This window comes from Mchenga conophoros, linkage group LG13 (genome assembly GCF_057382185.1).
Source record: "Mchenga conophoros isolate Kocher_MC1m ecotype Shallow Benthic linkage group LG13, M_conophoros_male_GT1.1, whole genome shotgun sequence".
NCBI lineage: Eukaryota > Metazoa > Chordata > Actinopteri > Cichliformes > Cichlidae > Mchenga > Mchenga conophoros.
Genome location: NC_140538.1, coordinates 17,038,675 through 17,048,885, shown reverse-complemented (window position 1 = coordinate 17,048,885; position 10,211 = coordinate 17,038,675). Strand labels below are relative to the sequence as shown.

The 10,211-nt window shown below is 37.6% G+C and overlaps 1 pseudogene across 1 annotated transcript; it reads left to right on the top strand.

Annotated features, from left to right (window-relative positions):
- Positions 1-8,078: 8,078 nt before the first annotated feature.
- LOC146561066 (peroxiredoxin-like 2A) lies at positions 8,079-10,142 on the top strand (annotated as a pseudogene). Its single transcript, XR_014894830.1, has 6 exons — positions 8,079-8,221; positions 8,426-8,595; positions 9,009-9,100; positions 9,186-9,326; positions 9,424-9,588; positions 9,680-10,142. The product of XR_014894830.1 is annotated as a peroxiredoxin-like 2A (transcript).
- The last annotated feature ends 69 nt before the right edge of the window (positions 10,143-10,211 follow it).

Below are 10,211 nucleotides of genomic sequence, written 5' to 3'. Positions count from 1 at the left end.
CACATGGCCCAATATATATGGCTAAGGGGACACACATGCATTCTGTAACTCATTTACACACACACACACACACACACACACACACACACACACACACACACACACACACACACACACACACACACACGAATCCATGGGACAGTCCATTCCAGGGGGAGTGGATGATGGGAGGGAATTTCAGCTCAAACTGCTTGTTAACCCTTTGTAAACATTGTAATGTTCAATAGTGTGTTTTCAGTCTCCACCTGCTCTGACTGCTCTGCTTCAGGGCGGGACGTTTCCGTGTCCAAGCAGAAACATCTTTGAGAAGGAGTTCCCCTACCCCCCACAACACACAGGTGGGACAGCCAAGTTAGGGTAGCCTATGGACAGAGAGAGAAAGGTAGCTGCTGTTAGCAGGAAAATGATGCAATTACTTGTGTTTACATCATTCAAGTAAATCAGTTTACACTGCTGTGGTGAAAAGACACAAAAAATTACTAGAAAGGACTTATGAATAAGAGAAACTTTAAAAGTTACACAGTAAAACTAAATCAACAAATAAAATAGAAAAAAATCAATCTGTGGTTTCAAAAATATGGAAATAAATTAAAAACAGAACACTGTACTACATTTTAATGTTTCCTTTTACAGTGTAGTTCATTATTTGGTGTACTGACCAAAATGATTTTCTATTCATTCATTTGAATTTGATACGTTTTCCTGATTTTACATTTTATTAAACTGCAGCTGGAAATTGACCAACATTTCTTCGAATACACTTGAGCTGCTTATGAATTTTATACTTCTTTTTTATACTTCTTTATACTCTACTCGGTGCTATTAAACATTGTTACTGCTCAAATATTTTCAAGCTTACGATTCATTTCATCATGTAGACATTTGCCAGTAGTTTAATAACTACAAATACCAACCACAAAAATGTACCATATAAAGGCACATTTGATTTAAAGGGCACAAAACAGTCACCTTCATCATAAGTGTCCTATTTATAACATCTGATTTTAATTATTAGTGCAATTCAAATAGAAATCAAATTAAAGGGAAAATTAAGGTTAAAAAATACTGCCTCAAAACTCCACTCCACTACATGAGCAAACATACCTGTTTTTTTATGACTGTATTCTCTAATTGAAATCTCCAAGTCCCAATAAAGTCACAACTTTAAAGAAAAAACACTCTAAAAGCAAAAGACATTTTAAAAAGAATAAATACGTGAAATTTGTACTTTGGTTCAGATCTATATAATTAGTTTATTTCATTGCCAATAATTAGGTTTAGAGAAGACAGTCACCTGTTGCCTGAATGCACTTTTCCATCCAAGTCCCAGCCTGGGGCTCTTGTCTTTGTATACAACTGCAGAAAATATCAAACCCTGTCCGGAGAGAAGATCAAATAAATGAAGATCTGTCTCTTAGATACCTAATGACCTTCTCGTGATTCACCGTGTCTGTGTTTTTGCAAAATATTAGGAGCTATAAAGGGATGCTTAGGAAAAGATCCTCACTATCATATAAATACAAACACAATACATGCTTGAAGAAACATTAACATACAGAAAAATGGCTCTGACTCAGTTTCTTGTCCCATTAAATGCAACAAGAGTGCAGTGGGCCAATCCTTTTTCTCTACGTCTTTCCATCATCTGGCTCTAATTTCACTCAGTGTTGAGTTGGCCTTGAGAAATGAGATGAGAATTTTAACTAGCTTCCTGTAGTGAATAAAATACCACTCTTCCTGACAGCTTTGGGACTTTTAAAGCAGATTTGATGTATGTATTATGCATTGTGGAACTTATTGCTGAAAACAAGAGCTTTGCAATAATAATCGGCTTGATGAAATTAGTGAAAACAACTGATAATCAGGAATGCACACAAGAGAGGAATTTGGAATTTTTAGGAAATACAGGAGGGTAGGCGAAAATGAGAAACAGCTGTGTTGACTTACAAATAAATACCACTCACATAAGTAGCATGCTCACTGAACCTGAAATCTGCACAGCTATCTAGCTAAGATATCTGAACTATCTATTATATAGTTTATAGTTAAAATATTTAAAGGTAATATAAATTAGCATAGTGCAGCTAGAAAATTTTACAAAGGGGGCAAAGGAGGGACAAGAGGTCTTGGCAGGGTGGCACATATGTCTTCAGCGAAGTATGTGAAAATCCCCTATATGTAAATAGAGTCAACAAAATATCTACGAAACATTTATTGTATCGTTATCATAGAGAAAAATATAAATAGTAGATTAACATAATGGACAAAGAGTTAATAGCTTAAGATTGTTAGCTAAGATATTAAAAGCGATAAAAGTACTGTTTTTAACTGATGTACTGTTAAATATTAAGCCAAAGGTAAAAGCAAAAACAAGAAATATAAAAAACAAACAGTCAAACAACCTCCCACTCCCACCCCTGGCTAATTAGAGATATTTAGCTAAAAGTAATGTTGTAATATAAATGTAAAGGAAAAAAAAATTAGTAGTGATAACAATAATTAGATGAAACCATTATCAGGCAATCTGAAATTATTAAAATACTTGATAGCCAAAGAAAACAGCTAACAGTTAACAACGATATCGTAACTGTTAAGAAACAGCTAAAAATTTAGACATTTAGCTAAAATCATAGATAGTAAAAAAACAAAACAAAAACAAAACCCTTTGTTTATGGCTAAATCATTTGTTTTTCAACTCTAATTCATCATATAAGCTGAAAACCTTAAACAGTTGACAAATGCATCAATAGCTGATCTTAAATAGTTAATTTGAAATAGTAGGCACGTGTTAATTATATATACTTAGCTGAAAGCAACAGTTAAAATGTCACTAGCAATGCACAGTTAGCTAATATTTAGCTAAAAAATCGCCTAATATTCAAACATAAATTAGCTTAGTGCTAACTGAAACATTTTTCAATTGTAGAAATTAGCCAGAAATAATTTATCTACCTGTGTTGTTTTAGTAATAATTACATGAAAAACAATGAAACCTAATTTGACATTACAAATAAAAAATGGATAACCTAAATTCCTAGTTGAAAGAGTGAACTGTATACATGAAATGCAAAATAACAGCAATCAAACTATTTTTATGGATTGATCTAAAATACCTAATTTCCTTTGTACATTGCTATCTCAGATTTTAAAGCATGACTTAGCAAACATGTTGGGCAATAACAACATAGTAGGAGATTGTTAGTAGACACGCCTTATTTAGTCATGTCTCCTGCTGTAAAAAATAAAACCAGTCAGAACCTGGTTAGATTTAGAGTGTACTGAGTGTCCTACCACAGGGACACTGCGCTACCTTCAAAATCTAATAATAAGCTATCTAATAGGAGACAGAGGTCAGAGGGGATTTAACATAACAAAACGTGAACTACATCAAACCAGAGAAGATGTGAAAGTCCTGTTTGATGCCAAAGAAAGTGGAGAACCACTCTGGTGTCATAACTGATTAACCTCTGGATCATACACCCCTGTATGTTTTGGTCTAAAAATGCTCAACACAAGCGCATGTTGCTGTGTGTACATGTGAACTCACAAAAAGAGAGTATTTGTTAATGATTGACTGAGAAAAATGGGTCAAAAGAAGGACTTGACAGGCTCAGAAAAGTCAAAAATAGTGAGATATCTTGCAGAGGGATGCAGCAGTCTCAACATTGCAAAGCTTCTGAAGCGTGATCATCGAACAATCAAGCGTTTCATTCAAAATAGTCAACAGGGTCGCAAGAAGCGTGTGGAAAAACCAAGGCGCAAAATAACTGCCCATGAACTGAGAAAAGTCAAGCGTGCAGCTGCCAAGATGCCACTTGCCACCAGTTTGGCCATATTTCAGAGCTGCAACATCACTGGAGTGCCCAAAAGCACAAGGTGTGCAATACTCAGAGACATGGCCAAGGTAAGAAAGGCTGAAAGACGACCACCACTGAACAAGACACACAAGCTGAAACGTCAAGACTGGGCCAAGAAATATCTCAAGACTGGTTTTTCTAAGGTTTTATGGACTGATGAAATGAGAGTGAGTCTTGATGGGCCAGATGGATGGGCCCGTGGCTGGATTGGTAAAGGGCAGAGAGCTCCAGTCCGACTCAGACGCCAGCAAGGTGGAGGTGGAGTACTGGTTTGGGCTGGTATCATCAAAGATGAGCTTGTGGGGCCTTTTCGGGTTGAGGATGGAGTCAAGCTCAACTCCCAGTCCTACTGCCAGTTTCTGGAAGACACCTTCAAGCAGTGGTACAGGAAGAAGTCTGCATCCTTCAAGAAAAACATGATTTTCATGCAGGACAATGCTCCATCACACGCGTCCAAGTACTCCACAGCGTGGCTGGCAAGAAAGGGTATAAAAGAAGAAAAACTAATGACATGGCCTCCTTGTTCACCTGATCTGAACCCCATTGAGAACCTGTGGTCCATCATCAAATGTGAGATTTACAAGGAGGGAAAACAGTACACCTCTCTGAACAGTGTCTGGGAGGCTGTGGTTGCTGCTGCACGCAATGTTGATGGTGAACAGATCAAAACACTGACAGAATCCATGGATGGCAGGCTTTTGAGTGTCCTTGCAAAGAAAGGTGGCTATATTGGTCGCTGATTTGTTTTTGTTTTGTTTTTGAATGTCAGAAATGTATATTTGTGAATGTGGAGATGTTATATTGGTTTCACTGGTAAAAATAAATAATTGAAATGGGTATATATTTGTTTTTGTTAAGTTGCCCAATAATTATGCACAGTAATAGTCACCTGCACACACAGATATCCCCCTAAAATAGCTAAAACTAAAAACAAACTAAAAACTACTTCCAAAAACATTCAGCTTTGATATTACTGAGTTTTTTGGGTTCATTGAGAACATGGTTGTTGTTCAATAATAAAATTATTCCTCAAAAATACAACTTGCCTAATAATTCTACAATCCCTGTAGTGGGGACCACTCTGAGTTCTTAAACTGATTATCATATTAATTCAAGCTAATTAGAAATTATTAGTATAAGCTCCATTCATTGAAGATTATCGTTACTATTTTGTTTCTATAAAGAAACTCCATGTAGAGCTGTCTTATTTATTTTTCTTCTATTTAATTGATGTGGAAGAACATTTGGGTATACACTAAAATGTGCCATGTAACCATGAATTGTTTGATATCTTCTAATTAGTCATTGTGTGTTTGAAATTTACCGAAGACACACACACTAGATAGGGTCTAAAGTTCAAATCCTCTTGAACTTTCAGCTACTAAGAGCCTGTCGGAAAATGAAAAGCACAAAAGATAGTAGACTTATGAACTTTGTATTTCTACAAGGGAGCTTTCCAGTGTATTTAAACCTTCACATATTTTGAACATTAATTACCAAGTTCCATTTCTTTTTAATCGTCATTTAAGCTGCAATATTTCCCAATGTTGCCCCTCCAATCCGAAAGCACTTTGACAAGATCAAGCCACGTGACAGTGTAACCTCCTCCTGTTTGATTGGCTACCTGAAAGTGTGTCTTTTAAAGCCGGGTCATGGTTTCTGGGTCACCTCGGGGCTTGAGGGTCAGTCAGACTCAAACTTGACAGAACAAGATATGTTAAGCGAACCCCGAGGGCCTCAGAGGGAGTGGGTGTTAACACCTGTTTGTCTTTCCTCAGGTTCAAGGACATGCAGTTTACCTCTGCAGCTCACCTCTCCACAACCTGAGCTCATCTAGTCACCAACCAGTTTCATCTGGATGGCAGTGAGAGCAGGCAGGAAAAGTCGGATTTCTCCTGGCTTGGACTTTTATTGCACAGTTGAGAGATTGCAGAGGGTTTAGTGTGTGCCCTACAACTTGTTATATAAGCAGCAGCAGTCAGTAAACAGCAGATAATGCACACAGTTTGTCACCAGATTTAATTTACTATATGCTCAGATACATAGTGATTTCTTATCAAAAGTTTGTGGTTTTGCAGACTTTTACTACCTACTGGCTTGTTGTTTGTAGTCATCTGAATTATTGGCTTGAAAATCCTTTCATATCAAAAATATGATTATTACAATTTGCTCACAATTTTAACAAATAAAGAAAGCAAATCTATCTCCACCATCAAGGTACCAGGCACAGATTACAATTGCTATCATTCTCACTCTCCTTCTTTAACTACAGATTTAGCTCGCTGATTGGCTTCACGAGTGCAATAAGAACGTAACATGTCAACCAATGCAAATGAGCAACAACACCACACAGGAGGTGGGGCGCAGTTCTTCAGCTTTGATTGGCTGTCTGTCCCACACACTCCCAGCAGCACTGGTCCCACACAACAGTGTTCTACATTTGTTTATATGTTTGCATTTGTGTGTTAGTGTGACGGGAGCACCAGCAGGGAAACAAAGCCAAGACGTCACTTGAACCTCACAGATGAGTTTTACACAATGGTTAAAGCACATTAAATCATCACAAATGGATGAGTTTTTTCTAATATAAACGAAAACAAAAACAGGTCATCTGTTACGTTACCAAGTAAACGACCTATAATCATTTACAGCAACAAAAAGACGCCTCTGGGCAGATTAACCCAGCACATGGCTGAGCCAGAGGGAGTGCAGCAGCTGGGTTGGTGGAGAGTCACCCTGCCCTATCTGTACTCCAGCCCATTTGGGACTCTCAGCACATTCCTCTGTGAAGCTGACACCAATGAGTGAAATATTACCCTCAATACCACTCTAGCAATCCACTTTCCACATAGAAATCATGGAGCAAGGCATGATATTCGTTTGACTTGCCTCTGTGTAATTAAATCTTTCCTCAGTATCTTCTATCTTCAGTCCTTTGGCTTGTTGAAAAAGAGTACTACCACCAGTTTTTCTAACATTAATAGCAATGCCCTCAATATCAGGAAATATCCACCTGCAAAACCACTACATTAAAACGATTATTTATTTACTGGCCCACTCTATTTTACTGCATTATTAGGTAATAAAGTAGTAAACTGCAATGTCATTGTAATGGGAATGCTGATTTTAAGCATATATCAGTTGTTTTATTGCTACAGATAGGGACAAGCAGAAAAGGATACAAGGTTAGAAATAAACTAATGGGCAGCATTTAGCTTTTCAAGAAAAATTAGTTTACAAAAAAATAAGTCAAAATCAAGGTCAAATGTGAGAATTTGACTGATTTTGCATTTCAAATAGATTAAAATTTGTAATTTCATTAATCTGATTTAGGGAAAACAACAACCATTATGCTCATGATACTCAAATATATCTGACACTGAAACCAGACACCAACTCCTTAACCTGTAGTTTATCTGAGGTTAAATCTGGGCTTTCACAAAATTTCCAATTTAACAAAAATAAAACAGAAATGTCAGCAGATCATTGCACTCAACGGCAGACAGTTACACTTTGCATTAGTCCTTCACAACAAATCTAAAAAGTACAAAAAAAAAAAAAAGCTGAACAAAAAAAAATCATCAAATCAGTTCTCAAAGAGAGTGTTTTTCAATAAAAACGTTTAAGTAAAGTTAAAACATTTCTTTTTAACAATGTTTTTCTAACACCCAGAATGAATTAATGAAATTCGTTATATGTGGAACTGAGCAAAACCTGAATATCACAACTGCAGATGGCTCAACATGTCTAATAGACTAATGTGTGGTACACAGAGGCATGTTTAATCAATTCTTGACTTGGCTATAACTGGAAAACTGATTAAAATGTGGGATTGATGAATGAGCAAAACAATAATAAACAATGCTATTTGTATCATGGAAGTCAGCTACTGCAGACTTTGTAATGTCGTTAACCTCCTGCAGGTGTCAGTGTTGGTCTCAGCCGATCACAAGAGATGTCCAGTTACTTTCAGCTTGTTTTGCTGGCAAGTAATGAAGAATCACAGAAAAGTGCAACATCCATAAGCAACCTCTGAGTTCATGTCTAGTTTTATTTATTAATGTTAGCAGCTTAATTGTAATTAGAACAACATAACTCATTAAATAAATATCCAAAAATGCTGTTGCACCACCGAGTCTGCATTGCTGCTTGATAAGCTGTCTGTGCTGCACCATGCTGAACCTGGTACTGAGAATTCAGCTCATCGTAATCCCTGTTTAACAGCAGATTTTGAGGAATTCCTTGCATGTTTTCTTCATATGAGTAAGGATTTGACTGTGATTGGGCTGATCTGAGGGTTGAGAGATTACCAGGCTGCTTGAAAACATAAGATTTCTCCACATTTCTCCGTGCAGCACAGCCTGGTAAGAGTTACTTTACAGATTCTAGTTCAGTTAAGTGCTTATACATTATTAATGACACTATTTTATGTTGTTTAGTTTGGTGACATTCAGAGGGACTGTCCCATGAAAAGACTTTGAGATCATCTTGATTCCCAGCTTGCATGAGCGTGCGATAAAGACGGAAACATATCTGAAAGTTAATCTTTGTGCTTGCTTTCTGTGCAGGTCTTCATAGAGCCAGTTTAGGACCATGGTGACTGTTACCACTGTCCTGAAGGCAGTGAGTCTGTTTGTTGCAGAGGTCATAAGCTCCATTACAGACTGGTTCCAGACCAAACCAGTCTGGGCCGACCTAAAAATATTGGAGGACACAGAGCTGAAGACAACTGGAGGGGGTAAGTCAAAGAACAGTATTAAAATTATAACAACTTAGAGATCTGAACATTTGAAATGCAAATTGTATTTTTTATTTGTGGTGGGAAAAAGTATATATATATATGTGTGTGTGTGTGTGTGTGTGTGTGTGTGTGTGTGTGTGTGTGTGTGTGTGTGTGTGTGTGTGTGTGTGTGTGTGTGTATTAACACAGGAACTTGTCTGCAAGACTGATAAACGGAGAGAGTAATTAAATTATGTGAAAAATTGTAAATTTGTAAAATTATCCAACACCATTCAAACTTTCATTAACATTTAGAGGAGAGAAGATTTTTAAGACACATAAATATGGTTCATTTTAAGGATGTGAGTTCTCTTTCTTTAAGGGAAACTCAGTGGCATTTAGATTCAGAAATGCTCTGCTGTCTCTTTTAGTCCATGAGAGACACAAGGCCAAAACCCTGTGGGAGAAGACTGGAGCTGTAGTCATGGTCGTACGCCGACCCGGATGATTACTGTGCAGAGAGGTATGAAGTGAGATACCCATGTGTGTAAAAAGAACTGCTTATCTTTCACTCATGCTTTTGATTCTTTCTTTCCTTGTCCCTCTAGGAGGCTGCTGAGCTGTCCTCTCTGAACTCCCAGCTGCAGGACCTTGAAGTTCCCCTCATTGCGGTGGTGAAAGAAAACCTCGGCAAGGAGCTGGACTGCTTCAAGAAATACTTTTTGGGGAAAGTCTACGTGGATCAGAAGGTCTTATGTTGCTCCTCTATGCAATGTTTTGGGATATTCAAAGAAAAAAGGAAGGTTTCATAATTAAAGCCAATAAGCTTTATATTCACTCTCACAGAAAAACTTCTATGGCCCACAAGTGAGGTGGATGTGTCTCTCCATGTTTCTGCGCATCGGTGTGTGGAGGAACATCTGGAGGGCCTACAGGAGGGGCTTCTGGGGAAACCTAAGAGGTGAAGGACTAGTGCTGGGAGGAGTCTTTGTCATTGGGCCAGGAGATCAGGTAGAGCACAAGTGAAGTTTGAAAAAATACCTTATCGCAAGTGTATCTGGATATTTTCATTGGTTATGATTGATTATATTTCTTCTCCCAGGGTATTCTACTGGAGCACCGGGAGAAGGAATTTGGGGATAAAGTGAATATGCTGGCAGTGCTCAGAGCAGCCCGCAAAATGCGAGAAGACATGAAAGGATAGATGCCAGAATTATTATTAGCTTGTGTGATAGTGATAGATAACATGTTCCTAAAAGCATGTCCTCTAGCAAATAAGAATGAACAAGCTGAGATGTCATGCGATGTGGTTAAAATGTGACACTTTAAATGTGTAATGACTCAATGTCTGGTTATATGAGCTCGACTGTGTAATGATGTTTTGTGTGTTTTTAATGATGGGTTGTTTCTAAACTAATAAAGACAGAACAGCTCTGATCCCAAAGCGCACAAAACCAACACCTTAATCTGGGCCTAATATGATGAAAATTTAATGTAAACTGCATCCCTAGTAGTTAACAATAAAACGATACATCAGCGATGCTCATAGAGAGCCCGCACATTTACCTGTTTCTCAGTCTTGCTTTGACTTTTCTCAATTACGTCAAACGATATTAAATCTTGCTCGATTAGTT